General features: G+C 46.3%; 1 protein-coding gene and 1 pseudogene across 1 annotated transcript in view; one reads left to right on the plus strand and one right to left on the minus strand.

Moving 5' to 3' along the window:
• NUP85 (nucleoporin 85) overlaps positions 1 to 15,223 on the minus strand; it is a 70,766-nt gene that overhangs the window by 22,160 nt on the left and 33,383 nt on the right. The window lies entirely within an intron of this gene.
• On the plus strand, positions 3,965 to 15,138 carry LOC138772239 (zinc finger protein 420-like; annotated as a pseudogene).

A 15,223-nucleotide genomic window follows, 5' to 3' on the forward strand; every position in this document is an offset into this window, starting at 1 on the left:
TAGTGGGAAGATCAGTTCCCGGACGATCTCCCCACTAACTCCAAGGATGGGGGGAAGGGGGCATCTGGGGGCTGGATTCGGGTGTCCCTTCCTACATACACTCTAAGGGTACGTGCACACTGCGGAATCGCGACAGATAACCCTTCGTGCATTCCACAGCTGGCACCCACCGGCGGACTGATGCAGGCACACGTCTCCACACGTGTCATAGACTCCATTCTATGCACGGGCGGATTCCGCTCTCCGTCCAACGTGTTCATTCTTTGGATGGACAACGGATTCCGCCCGTGCATAGAATGGAGTCTATGACACGGGTGGAGACACGCCGCCCGCATCAGTCCGCCGGCGGGTGCCAGCTGCGGAATGCACAAAGGGTATCCTTCGCCATTCCGCAGCTTGCACGTACCCGAAATCTGTAAGTGTACCCTGAGGTACTGTCACAGAGTGTGTAGAATTTCACACCATGCCGTCATCTCTTATTGGGACGGTACTGGCGGAAAAGACGTGTCTGGGGGGCAGCGTACGCTACGCTACTCCCAGACACGTCACTGGATGATGAGGATGAATGGAGGAAAGAAGGACCCCCCCATTCATCCTCACTGGCTGTTTTGGTGTCGGAGGCAATAATAACGTATCCCTCTGACGCCGAAAACACCCTGGGGGCCATCTTTATATGGGGACTAGTATATGGGGTATGTAGTGGTGTAGTGTCAAACTTTATTCAATGTAGTGTGGTGTAATGTAGTGTTTTTTTACGTGTTTTTTTACAGTAAGTATAAAAAAAAACCTACGCCAACAAAGGAGTTGCTGATATATGCCGCACTTATGTGCAGCACTTATAAGCAGACCGTGGCAGTAGAATATAGAAAAAAAACACCCTACGCCAAAAAGGAGGAGTTGCTGATTAGCAGTGCACTTTCGTGCGATGCTGATCAACACTCAGCGGCGATAGGGTGCGGAAAATAGAAAAAAAAAAATTTGGGAAAAAAAAATATTTTTTTTTTATATTCTGAATATCCCTGTAGCTGCTGATAAGTGTATTACACATATCAGCCGCTAGGGGGCAGCAGAGCGCAAAATCCGGAAAATGACGAGGCTGGAGCCGAAAATAGCCGAAAGAAGACGACGAGGACCGCCGGAAAGACCCGAAGACCCGAACGGAATGACGGAGGACGCCGCGAACCCGGAAGACGCCGATCAGGAGCCCGGGACAGGTGAGTAATGTACAAATACCTGCTCTGGACCCCTCGGCTACCTAGCTGAGGGGTCCAGGGCAGGTATTTACTATTTTGTGGGACTCTGATCGCCGTGCCACCGGCCCGATCGCCGTGAACGGCCGGCCGGCCGTTCACGGCGATCGGGCCGGTGGCACGGCGATCAACATTACTTTTTACAGTAATGGCGGTCGGTGCCGTCCTCGGACAGCACCGACCGCCATTTTTTTCCGGGTCATCGGGTCACCGATGACCCGGAAAGGTTCCGATCGCCGCTATTGGCTGATCTGAATTTATCAGCCTATAGCAGCGATCGTAAGCACGGGGGGTGTTAACCACCCCCCGTGCCGAGAAGCTATGATGGCCTGCTATGATTTATAGCAGGCCATCTTCCCCGACCGCTGTGTGTGAACACGCAGCGATCGGGGAAACATCGGGCGTAAATTTACGCCCTGATGCGCTAAGTACCATGGCGCCAGGGCGTAAGTTTACGCCCGATGTCGTTAAGGGGTTAAAGGAGAAGTCCGGCGAAAATTATTTTTTTATATGTTATTACTTATGGAAAGTTATACAATTTTCTAATGTACATTAATTATGGGAAATGCTCATATACTGCTATTTCCCTTAATTTAGTGTATCAGGAAGTGTTAGAATTATCTCTGAAGCAGTGACGTCACGACCAACGGTGTAATTCCTATGGAGTGTCCAGCAGGGGGCGCTCTATATATAGAAGTCAATGAGTACCATTGACTTCTATATATAGTGCGCCCCTGCTGGACACTCCATAGGAATTACAGTGTATGTAATGTAATGTAATGCACTGTACTGTTGTGACTTTATGAATACATTTATGGAATACTTTGGGGAGCAAGTGTCCTTGCTCCCCAAAGTATCCCATAAATGTATTCAATGAATACATTTGCAGGGCACCGAGCAGGGAGGGAGAGAGGTGCCATCTACCTCCCCCCTCCTTGCTCGGTGCTGGGAACATATACAAAGCACTACTCCCCTATTATCTGCAGATAATGGGGAGTAGTACCTTTTGCTATCCCTATCACCGCCCGCGCCGCCGCCGCTCACACAGGGGCTGCTATTCATTGCGCCGCTGATTCCCCGCCGCCCGCGCCGCTCCTAACTGCCCGCCCGCCCCGTTCCTGGCCGCCGCTCTCTGCTCATGCCGGCCGCGTCAGCCCACCCCCACCCCGGCCGGGAGCACGGCGCTTCCTGGTGTCCCCGGCCGGGGTGGGGGCGAGCTGACGCGGCCAGCATGAGCAGAGAGCGGCGGCCAGGAACGGGGCGGGCGAGCGAGCGAGCGGGCGGGTAGTTAGGAGCGGCGCGGGCGGCGGGGAATCAGCGGCGCAATCGTAAGTTTGATGCCGGGAGGAGGGGGAGCGGCGGGGGGCATGAATAGCAGCCCCTGTGTGAGCGGCGGCGGCGCGGGCGGTGATAGGGATAGCAAAAGGTACTACTCCCCCATTATCTGCAGATAATGGGGGAGTAGTGCTTTGTATATGTTCCCAGCACCGAGCAGGGAGGGGGGAGGTAGATGGCACCTCTCTCCCTCCCTGCTCGGTGCCCTGCAAATGTATTCATTGAATACATTTATGGGATACTTTGGGGAGCAAGGACACTTGCTCCCCAAAGTATTCCATAAATGTATTCATAAAGTCACAACAGTACAGTACAGTGCATTACATTACATTACATTACATACACTGTAATTCCTATGGAGTGTCCAGCAGGGGCGCACTATATATAGAAGTCAATGGTACTCATTGACTTCTATATGTAGAGCGCCCCCTGCTGGACACTCCATAGGAATTACACCGTAGGTCGTGATGTCACTGCTTCAGAGATAATTCTAACACTTCCTGATACACTAAATTAAGGGAAATAGCAGTATAGGAGCATTTCCCATAATTAATGTACATTAGAAAATTGTATAACTTTCCATAAGTAATAACATATAAAAAAATAATTTTCGCCGGACTTCTCCTTTAAGAGTCCATTGTCCAATTACTTTTGGTCCCTTGAAAAAGAGGAGGCTATGCATTACAGAGCTATGATTCCTAAAGCCTTTCTCCGATTTGGATGTGGAAACTCTCATATTGCAGCTGGGAGTGTGCACTTTCAGCCCATATTATATATAGAATTGTATTTCTGAACATGTTTTTGTAAACAGCTAAATAACAAAACTTGTGTCACTGTCCAAATATTTCTGGCCCTAACTTGTACAGCTCAGCTACATGTACATTACACATATACAGCTCAGCTACATGTACATTACACACATACAGCTCAGCTACATGTACATTACACATATACAGCTCAGCTACATGTACATTACACATATACAGCTCAGCTACATGTACATTACACATATACAGCTCAGATACATGTACATTACACACAGGGCTCTACTGCAGGCATATATAACACACACATACACAGCTCTGCTCCACACACATCACACACAGACAGCTCTGCTGCATACACACAGCTCATCCAGCACAGCAGAGTCCTGCATACACTGAGCAGCAGCCCCTGATCATGTGACTCCTCCTCCACGTGACTGATCACATGACTGTGACATCATGGCAGGTCCTGGAAGCACAGGGGAAGCACACGGCTCCTGTACAGCTCTGCAGGCGGCTTCCTGACTTGTTTATCAGCAGCTGCTGGAATGCCCCGCCCCTTGCCTCCGGAGCACCAATCACTGGAGAGGAGGAGGGGCCAGACACAAGGTACATGTGGAAATCCTTCCTGCCCCTCCCCCTCCTCCTGCTAGTGTGCTCTGCTGCTGCTGCTGCCTCCTGGGATCTGCCCACTGGCTGCCAGACAGGTAGGAGATTTACAGTGTTCAGGGGAGAGGGGGCATCCAGCTGTGCTAAGGGGGAGGGGGACAGTATGGGGGGATCACATTGGATAATCCCTTTAAGCGCTCCCAGAGTTATTTTTGTTAATTTTGTTTCTCTGACATCACAGGAGCTCAAACATCTTACACATTCATAACTTGTCTCTTCCTATCGCTATGCCGGGTTTGTTGTACTTTTTCTTCCCGTTCTTTATTATACATTGTATCCTCTACTTTCTATTCATCTCTCCAGGATCCTCTGCTGATATCTTCTATATAAGAGACCGACCCATCAACCATGGAGAGAGACAGAGACAAGATGGCCGAGAGGATAATAACCCTCACCCTACACATACTCTTCCTGCTTACTGGGGAGGTGAGGGATTCTGGGAGTGATGTCATCATGACATCATTCTTATCTATGGAATAACAGATGGATAGGACTGGAGAGGTGAGGGATTCTGGGAGTGATGTCATCATGGCATCATTCTTATCTATGGAATAACAGATGGATAGGACTGGAGAGGTGAGGGATTCTGGGAGTGATGTCATCATGACATCATTCTTATCTATGGAATAACAGATGGATAGGACTGGGGAGGTGAGGGATTCTGGGAGTGATGTCATCATGACATCATTCTTATCTATGGAATAACAGATGGATAGGACTGGAGAGGTGAGGGATGGTGGGAATGGATGGAGTGATAGTAATGTGTCTCTCCATACACAGGATTACACAGTAGTGAAGAAGTCCTCTAGTGGGCGCTGTGGGGCCCCTGGGTGTGAAGGATGGGGAAGAACCCTGAGCCCAATCCCGGGGCCCCTGATACATGAGGAAATGGAGGAAGAGAAGATCCTAGAAGTCACCAACAAGATGGTGGAGCTGCTGAGTGGAGAGGTGAGACTGTGGCTGCTGGGAATGCTGGGACATTATACAGTAACACCACTGGAGGGGTGGGGGGGATGACTGTGTGATCATTGTGTGTGTCAGGTTCCTATAAGGTGTCAGGACGTGGCGGTCTATTTCTCCATGGAGGAGTGGGAGTATGTAGAAGGACACAAGGATCAGTACAAGGATGTGATGCTGGAGGATCAGCAGCCCCTCCCATCAGCAGGTAATAGACAGGACTATATACACACCTCCTCTCTGTATTATCTGGATGGAAAGAATGAATTCAGTCTCTGTATGTGTTCCCTCCCGTCAGATCCAGTAAGAGAACAGCACCAGAGAGATGTCCCCGTCCTCTTCTCCCACAGGATCAGGATCAGGTAGATGGAGATGTTCCCTATGATCTGTACATCCCACCTGACTTCTCCTACTTTCTGATGACTTTTACTATATTTCTCTCACATCTTATGAATCAGGGGGAAGATCTAATTGAGATTAATGCTCCAGATATGACAGTAAAAGAAGAAGAAGAAGAGACAGATGTGAGCAGTGATGAGCAGTATAAGGAGAACATCACTACAGGGAAGGATTTGAATTCTATTAATGTTACATATATGATGATGAAAGAAGAAGAAACAGATGTGAGCAGTGATGAGCAGTATAAGGAGGACATTTCTATGGGAAAGAATCTGAACTTTATGAATGCTACAGACATAAGGGCAAAAGAAGAAGAGACAAATGACAGCAGTGATGAGCAGTATAAGGAAGACATCACTACAGGGAAGGATCTGAAGTATATTGATGCTATAAAGATAGAAGTTAAAGAAGAGCCAGATGTGAGCAGTGAGGACCAGTATATGGAGGATATTACTACAGGGAAGGATCTTTACTCTATTAATCCTACAGACAAGATAATAAAGAAGAAGAGACAGATGTGGGCAGTGATGAGCAGTATAAAGAGGACATCACTGCAGGGAAGGAACTGAACCATAATATTGCTATGCACAAGATAGTAAAAGAAGAAGAGACAGATGACAGCAGTGATGAGCAGTATAAGGAGGACATCACTACAGGTAACCACCCAGGTGAGTAGTGACCACTAAATGCAGAGAACAGTCACACATTCTCCTCAGTCACCGGCTGTAACTATTCTGTGTGGAATATTATAAGCTCTGTGTCCTGTCAGTTTTCCAGCTATATAATCATTCAGCCTAAATTCTAATATACAGCACAGTCCCAGCGGACAATATATCACTATCAGTCTCACGTTGCTGCATCTATAGTGACTATCCTCCTCTTACAGCGTACCTGTTCTGAATTTAAAAAAAAATCTATAGAAAGGACAGATGGTAATGCAGACGGTGAATGATTTTAAACTGTATGAGTTAGTGATTTTTGTTAACACTACTTTTCCTAATGTTTCCCAAAATGTTATCCCATTCTACCTCCAGAATCTCCCCCACTTCTTCTTCTTCCCACTCTGTGCTTTTCTTATAATTCCTAAACCAGTCAGTGTATAAATTTTCTGTGAAAATCGTGAATAATTTTTTAAAATTCCCCTTTTTTATTCCCTTGGCAATCATCCACCACATCCATGAAAGTAACATTTTGGACTATTGCCAAACTCCCTCCTAAAGTAGCATTAAGTGCGTGCTGCAGCTGTCTATATTTCAGCCAGTGAGTCTCTTGAAGTGAAAATTCTATCCTTATTTCCTCAAATGTTTTTATGGCCCCATCCCGAAATAGATGAGACACTAAGGTGATTCTGCGATTATACCAAAAAGACTATTTAAGTGTGTCAGTTGTGTATTACCCCACGAGGGGGTGTACTTTGTGCTAGCTGTTATGCCCAACAGTTTCTTCATTTTCACCCAAACCTTGCCCCACATTCTCACCATCTTCCATTCTCTATAATATACAAGGGACCATCTATTGGATTCCAGGAATTCATACAGTGATTCATATCTCAGATTCTCAAGGCCGAAAACTACATTCCTCCAAAGATTATTATTATTATTATTATTATTATTATTATTACGTTTTATCTGCAGCAATTTATACATAAAAAAAGTAAAATCGGAAGTCCAGTAAAGATCAGCCCCCCCCAAATCAGACGGTAAAGTAAAAGTATGGTATCTGAGCCTGTTCCTTCTGCCACCCCAAATCGGTTTACCTAACAGAACCTCTAGACACAAAAAGTATCCATCCGGGATCCAGGCAGGAGCCGCTCTAAGATAATACAAGACCTGTGGTTGAACCACCATTGTTACACGGGCTATTCTGTCAGACATTGATAGTGGTAATTTAAGCCATACCTTAATTTTACCCTCCAGTTTATTTAAATAGGGTTTAATGTTTGAGGCAGTGTACCTTTCTAAGTTTGCAGAGACCTTTACACATAAATAATCTACGTTCCTCTGGAGGGTCAGATTGGCCAGAGCCTCCATTGGGGGATGATCCAACTCAAGCAGTACGGATTTGGACCAGTTTATTTGGAAACCTGAGTATGTACCAAATAACTCCAGTTGTTCCATTGCTGCTGGAAGGCCGTGACCTGGGTCCCGGATGAACATCAGTTCGCCGTCTGCATACATAATAACTTTGCTCCTTATATCTTTTAGCCTGAAACCTTCTATACATTGATCATTTTTTATTAATTGAGAAAGGGGCTCTATGTATAGTGCAAACAAGATGGGTGAGAGGGGGCAGCCCTGTCTGGTGCCCCTCTAATCTAAACGCCTTTGACACCGCTCCATTCTCCACATGCCATGGGCTTAATATACAACATCTTCACATATTGAATTACAGTCTAAAGGTCCTAAGGGTTTCCCAAAGGATTCCCCACTCCACCCTGTCAAGCCTTTACGGCATCTATAGGCAGGATGGAGCGGGGCAACCCCCTCGACATCTGTATGTTAGCAAATGTCTCTTCTATGTTAGAGAAGACTGAACGGCCCGATACAAATCCTCTCTGATCCTCACTTACCAATATTGGCATCAGGTCCTTCTGCCTCTGGACTATATGTTTAGCAAAAATTTCAGTATCGATGTTTAGTAAGGATATCGGCCTATAAGAACCGACATCCAGTGGGTCCTTTCCTTTTTTTAAAATTAGTATAATCGTTGCTTCATACATCGAAGGGGGTAGTTCTCCCAGAGCACAGGATTCGTTAAAGCGACTCTGCGCCCACTGATTCCCCCCCTACTTATACCTGCTTGTAGCTTATCTGAACTGCTGTCTCCTGGTATGTTTGTCCCTGCTGTTTGTACTTTCTTTCCGCTAAAAATCAAAGTTTACTTGAGAATATGCCGGGTCTAAGAGGCGGGGCCGAGAGCGTTCGTGCCCAGGGGAAGCGCCTGTGTGGTCTCGGGCTCGCCTCCCCCTGCCTTTCGTTCCGCCCTCAGTTTGCCCTCTGCGCCATGGTTGCCGGGTCGCAACTGCGCACATCGGAAGCTGAGAAGAGGACTCAGGAAGCGGACGCAAACAGCGTATGTGGGGTGGGGTGTTGGGGGATGGGTTGTCCGCACACAGGCATGGGAGGCGCTGCAGACAGACATGGGAGGCGGTGCAGGGACACACCACAGAGGCGGCGCTGACTCGGGACAGAGTTGAAGTCACCCGCGATTATCAGTGGGGTGTTAGGTTTATCCTTCATGTAATCAACCAGTATTCTTAAAACATCTGTCTTACATGGGGGAGGTATATGCAAAAAAGCAAGAACCATTATCTCACCATTAATTTTAGCGTGCAGAAAAATATATTGTCCCTCCCATCCACCTTCCTGTGCACTAAAGAAAAATGTATCTTTCTGTGAATATAAATAGAGAGACCGGCAGAGTAGCCTGTAAATGATGCATGATATTCCTGCACGGCCCATCTCTGGCGTACTTTGGAAATCGTATCCTCTGTGGTATGATTTTCTATCAAACACACTATGGCCGGGAGATGACGCTGGACCAAGACGAAGACTGCTCTCTGTGTGTCTCTAACTTCCACTAACGCCTCCTCCCCCCTCCCTCCCCCTGTCAGCAGTCCCCGACAACTTATTTTTGGAACAGAATACCGAGCCAAACACACCTCCCCCACACAACATTATTACCGCCCTATGCTCTCAATCCATTCAAGTACATCAGAGGGCGTTACAAATATATGGACTCTATCCATATAGGTCACTCGAAGCTTTGACAGAAACAGAAGGGAAAAAGGAATATTTAATTCTCTAAGCTTAGGGCCCTATTCCACAGTAACGTTAATCGGCCCCATTTGGCCTGATTCGGCCGATTATCATTCGGTGAAATAGAGAGAACGTTCAGCCAATGATTGTGTCATCGGCTGATCGTTCATTTAGGGCCAGACCTAAAATCATCGTTCCCCCACTGCGCATCGCTACGGTTAAATAGCGGTGCATGGCGGGCGACCAAAGATTTGACAAGCAGCAGCAGTAATACATTACCTGTCCAGGCTTCTTCTCCATGCTGTCTTCATCTCCGGGTCCCACGTGCTCTATCTTCAGAATGGCCGGTCAGCTGACGGAGCGCTCAGCCAATCACAGCCTGTCAGCTGACCCACCATTCTGAAGATAGAGCGTGCGGGACCCGGGGACGAAGACAGCGCGGAGAAGAAGCCTGGACAGGTAATGTATGATGCTGCAAGGGCTCAACGATCATCGGGCCGTGGAATAGGCCCAGTAAACGAGCAGCGATCTAGCAGATCGCTGCTCGTTAACATCATTGATCGGACACTCCTCGGCCCGTGGAATAGGACCCTTACGCTTAACATCTTTAAAAGATTCCCTCTGTTTCTGTGTTGCTTTTGAGTAATCTGGAGAGAGTGAAATCTTATTACCATTAAATAGAACTTCTCCGTTCTGCCTCAAATGCCTGAGGATGATGTCCCTATCCCTGCAAGACATAATTTTAACCAACAAAGTTCTAGGCGAGGCGCCCGGAGGGGGCGGCTTAAATGGCACTTGATGTACCCTCTCTACATCAAAATATGGTGAAAGGAGAGAGGCATCCATGTTATCCTTTATCCACTGGACGCAGAAATCAATGCACTTCTCTCCTTCCGCCCCCTCCGGGAGACCCATTATTCTAATATTGGCACGTCGAGACCTGTCCTCCATGTCTGTGAGACGACTAGTCACTGAGCCATAGTTAGATTTAAGGGATTTCATCTCAACCTCCAGGTTTTTTAACTGTGCCTGTATGGGATCTACAGTTTTTTCCACTTTATGAACCCGGTCTCTAATTTTATGGAGATGGTCCCGGATTAATGACACATCCGTGACCAGTCCGCCAATTTGCATCCTCATCTCAGACATTCCAGAGTTACACCTCAGTACTTCTGAGAGGATTTTAGACAACATCAGACACCAGTGCCCCAGGGATAGAAGCTCCGTCCTCTAAGGGCCCTATTCCACAGGCCGAGTAGGGCCCGATCAACGATGTAAACGAGCGCCGATCTGCTAGATCGGCACTCGTTTCCTGGGCCTATTCCACGGCCCGATGATCGATGAGCGAGGGCTGCAGGGACATCATTAACGATGTCCTTGCAGCATCATACATTACCTGTCAGGTCTTCTGCTCCACTCTGTCTTCCTCCACGGGTCCCGCGTGCTCTAGCTTCAGACTGGCCTGTCAGCTGGCAGGCCACTCAGCCAATCACAGGCCATGGCGGTCCCGGCCTGTGAGTGGCTAAGCGCTCTGTCAGCTGACCGGCCATTCTGAAGGTAGAGCGCGCGGGACCCGGGGAGGAAGACAGAGCGGAGCAGAAGACCTGACAGGTAATGTATGCTGCTTCTCAAATCGTCAAATCGCTATTCAATCGTAGCGATGCGCGGTGGGGGAACGATGATTTTAGGTCTGGCCCTAAATGAACGATCAGCCGATGACACGATCATCGGCTGATCATTCTCTCTATTCCACCGAGCAATAATCGGCTGATTCGTTACTGTGGAATAGGGCCCTAACTCTAGAGCAGCATAACCAGCTCCTTTGCTCACAGCCCCTGCATTGGGGGAAACATTTTTCTGGCCGCGAGTCTTCGTATTAGTTAAAGGAGATTTAAAATATTTTTCTATCTTCTGGGGCTGTTGCAGATCTTGAACACCCCCGACCTCCTAGGTTGTGCTTTTGTCGGCATCCTGATCTCTTATCCAGGAGGAGGAAGGTAACGGGGGACTGCTCCACAAAAGTCTACAAAATAAACATTAGTTGTCATTAATGACCCCAGCCAGCGGCCATGAGCTCTATAATACAGGACGGACCTCATACCTTGGAGATACTCCAATTGACAATATTGCAATATGACAATTCAAAGTCTTCCGGCTATGAGCTGGATCTGGCAATACTAGCCTGCAGATATTACTTGTCATTCTTGGAGTACTTATTGCACCTCAGGAATTCCCCCGGTCCCCCAGTCATATACACAGGAATGCAGGGGTATCAGTGGGGGTATGAGGGTATGCAGTAGTTAGTTCATTCCTGGCTTACAGCTCAGGGTTAAAGAAAGATCTTACCGCCTCCACAGGTACTAAGAGCTTTCCCAAGGTGTCTGGTGGCAAGTCTCTCAGCCCCACACTCTGCCTCGTGTTAAACCAGCGCGCCATCCCTGGATGTTGCTGCCGGATCTTCTTATGCTATCCTGTCCGCAGCGTAGTCACATGACGGTGCCGAGGATCCCGAGCTTCGCCTGGGGTTGTCCTCTCCTTTGCCGTTTCGAAACCGGCCCTACCTCGCCGACCAACGGGGTTAGCTTCGCCCAATATTTCAAGCCTGGGACTCGTGCTACCAAACCTGACAGTCACTGGGCTTGTTTGACAAAAGGTGGTCTTATTCTCTACTTATTCTAACCGTATGAGGTCCTCTTATTCAACACTAGGCTATCTTACACAACCATCCTGGCAGAGTACTGCACCAATTAGCCAAGGTCCAAGGTGGGTTTGGGGGGGGCCGTGTGTACTGTGTTGGGCAGAAACCTCCACCACCCTGACAGTATAGACCCTGGACCGGGGAGTCGCTGTGACGTCTCTTATTCGGGGAGGGTCATCCAGAGAGCTGTGTGGAAGTCTCTGAGCACTTACCAAGGATGTATGTAGCCAGAGGCCGGCTGGGTCGGGGACCTCACTGCACCACGTGACTTATCCTATCAGGGGCTGGGGCGGGAGCTCTGGTAGCATTTAAGCTGGTGATTTACACCTTGAAGTTGCCAGTGTATGTTTGGTCTCCAGCTACACCAGCGTATCTTATTGTTCTGCTTGCTATTTGGCACTTGGACTTCGCATTTGCCTCTGCCTCATCCTCTGTACTGCGTTACTTCTTGTGTTTGACCTAGGACCGGACTCTGTTTACCCCCTGTTTGCTGATTCGGATTTTGACGTGACCTCCTGTTGCTGACTCGGACTGCCTGAACTGTTTTTGTATATACCTATCTGTGTGTACTGTCTACGTCCCCGTATCCCTAGGTAAGGTAGGGACTGTCGCCCAGTTGCTGCCCTAGGGGTTAGCCTAGGGGGGCAAGCAGGTAGGGACAGGGGTTGCGGGTCTAGACAAGGGACTTCCATCTTCCCGGACCCCAGGACTCCCTGACAATATGTTTAAGCTTCTATTACTGGGAAATAAGAGAAATGGTGTTTTCTCCTTTGCAGATGATTCTACCAGGAGCTCAGGGGGACATCAGATCTCCTCAGAGGATCATATCACACAAGATACATATGAGGAACCGTCCACTATCCCAGATACACCCTCAGCCCCTCACAGCAAAGATCTCTCATCTCATCCTGTTATACAAGTCCCATCTTCTGCTCCATCACAGCAAGCTGACATTTACAGAGAAGACGATGAACATCAAAGAGAAAATACAGGAAAGACTCAGTTTTCAGATTTACAACACGAAAAATATCTTACAGGGGAGAAGGCAGTTTCATGTTCAGAATGTGACAAATGTTTTAATCAGAAATCAGATTTTGTTAGGCATAGGAGAAATCACACAGGCGAGAAGCCACCTTCATGTTCGGAATGTGAGAAATATTTAAATCAAAAATCAGATCTTGTTAATCATCAGAGAAATCACATGGGGGAGAAGCCATTTTCATGTTCAGAATGTGGGAAATGTTTTAAAAGCAAATCAAAACTTGTTGAACATCAAAGAATTCACACAGGAGAGAAGCCATTTTCATGTTTAGAATGTGGGAAATGTTTTAAAAGCAAATCAAAACTTGTTGAACATCAAAAATTCACACAGGAGAGAAGCCATTTTCATGTTTAGAATGTGGGAAATGTTTTATTCGGATATCTGATCTTGTTATACATCAGAGAACTCACACAGGGGAGAAGCCATTTTCATGTTCAGAATGTGGGAAATGTTTTAAAAGCAAATCAAAACTTGTTGAACATCAAAGAATTCACACAGGGGAGAAGCCATTTTCATGTTTAGAATGTGGGAAATGTTTCTTTCAAAGATCAAAGCTTGTTAACCATGAAAGAATTCACACAGGGGAGAAGCCATTTTCATGTTCAGAATGTGGGAAATGTTTTACTGAGAAATCATGTCTAGTTAAGCATCAGAGAACTCACACTGGGGAGAAGCCATTTTCATGTTCAGAATGTGAGAATTCTTTTAAAAGCAAATCAAAACTTGTTGAACATCAAAGAATTCACACAGGAGAGAAGCTATTTTCATGTTCAGAATGTGGGAAATGTTTCATTAAGAGATCAAAGCTTGTTACCCATGAAAGAATTCACACAGGGGAGAAGCCATTTTCATGTTCAGAATGTGGGAAATGTTTTATTGAGAAATCAGGTCTAGTTAAGCATCAACGAGCTCACACAGGGGAAAAGCCATTTTCTTGTTCAGAATGTGGGAAATGTTTTACTGAGAAATCAGGTCTAGTTAAGCATCAGAGAACTCACACTGGGGAGAAGCCATTTTCATGTTCAGAATGTGGGAAATGTTTCATTCAAAGATCAAAGCTTGTTTACCATGAAAGAATTCACACAGGGGAGAAGCCATTTTCATGTTCAGAATGTGGGAAATGTTTTACTGAGAAATCATTTCTAGTTAAGCATCAGAGAACTCACAGTGGGGAGAAGGTATTTTCATGTTTGGAATGTGGGAAATGTTTTATTCGGATATCTGATCTTGTTACGCATCAGAGAACTCACACAGGGGAGAAGCCATTTTCATGTTCAGAATGTGGGAAATGTTTTAAAAACAAATCAAAACTTGTTGAACATCAAAGAATTCACACAGGAGAGAAGCCATTTTCATGTTTAGAATGTGGGAAATGTTTCATTCAAAGATCAAAGCTTGTTAACCATGAAAGAATTCACACAGGGGAGAAGCCATTTTCATGTTCAGAATGTGGGAAATGTTTTACTGAGAAATCATGTCTAGTTAAGCATCAGAGAACTCACACTGGGGAGAAGCCATTTTTATGTTCAGAATGTGGGAAATGTTTTATTCGGAAATCATATCTTGTTACGCATCAGAGAATTCACACTGGGGAGAAGCCATTTTCATGTTTGGAATGTGGGAAATGTTTTATTCGGAAATCATATCTTGTTACACATCAGAGAACTCACACAGGGGAGAAGCCATTTTCATGTTCAGATTGTGGGAAATGTTTTAATTTGAAATCATATCTTGTGGTTCATGAAAAAAATCACAAAAGGGAGCAGCCATTTTCCTCTTCACAATGAGGTTAATGAATATAAAGAATTCTAAAGGATGATTAAGGAAAATCTGCTTATTATAGTAAAAAATAGAGATGAGTGAATTTACAGTAGGAACGAAGGGAATGGCTTCTTTCCTATCTGCATTCTGCTCATCAGGCTGCCGGCTTTGAAGTCTGCTTGAAAAGATGGATCCAGTCCTGGGAAAGTTTCATAGGACTGGATCCATCTTTTCCCAGCACCCGGGGAGGAGCGGCATGGAGCGGAGCAGACATAAAAGATTGCAGCCTGATGAGCAGATGTCAGATAGAAACAAAGTGATTCCCTTCATTCCTACTGTAAATTCTCTCATGTCTAGTAGAATAGTAATGTGTACAGTCATGGCCAAAAGTTTTGAGAATGACACAAATATTCTATTTTCAAATGTCTGCTGCCCTCTCTTTTTTATGTGTGTTTGTCAGATGTTTTTATCTCATACAGAAATATAATTGCACAATCAATGCTTACATTTTGTCAGAATTGTTGGTTTTTGTTTGTCCACCTGTCTCTTGATGATTGACCACAAGTTCTATATGGGATTAAGATCTGGGG

The sequence above is a fragment of the Dendropsophus ebraccatus genome, chromosome 14, assembly GCF_027789765.1.
Source record: "Dendropsophus ebraccatus isolate aDenEbr1 chromosome 14, aDenEbr1.pat, whole genome shotgun sequence".
Taxonomy (NCBI): Eukaryota; Metazoa; Chordata; class Amphibia; order Anura; family Hylidae; genus Dendropsophus; species Dendropsophus ebraccatus.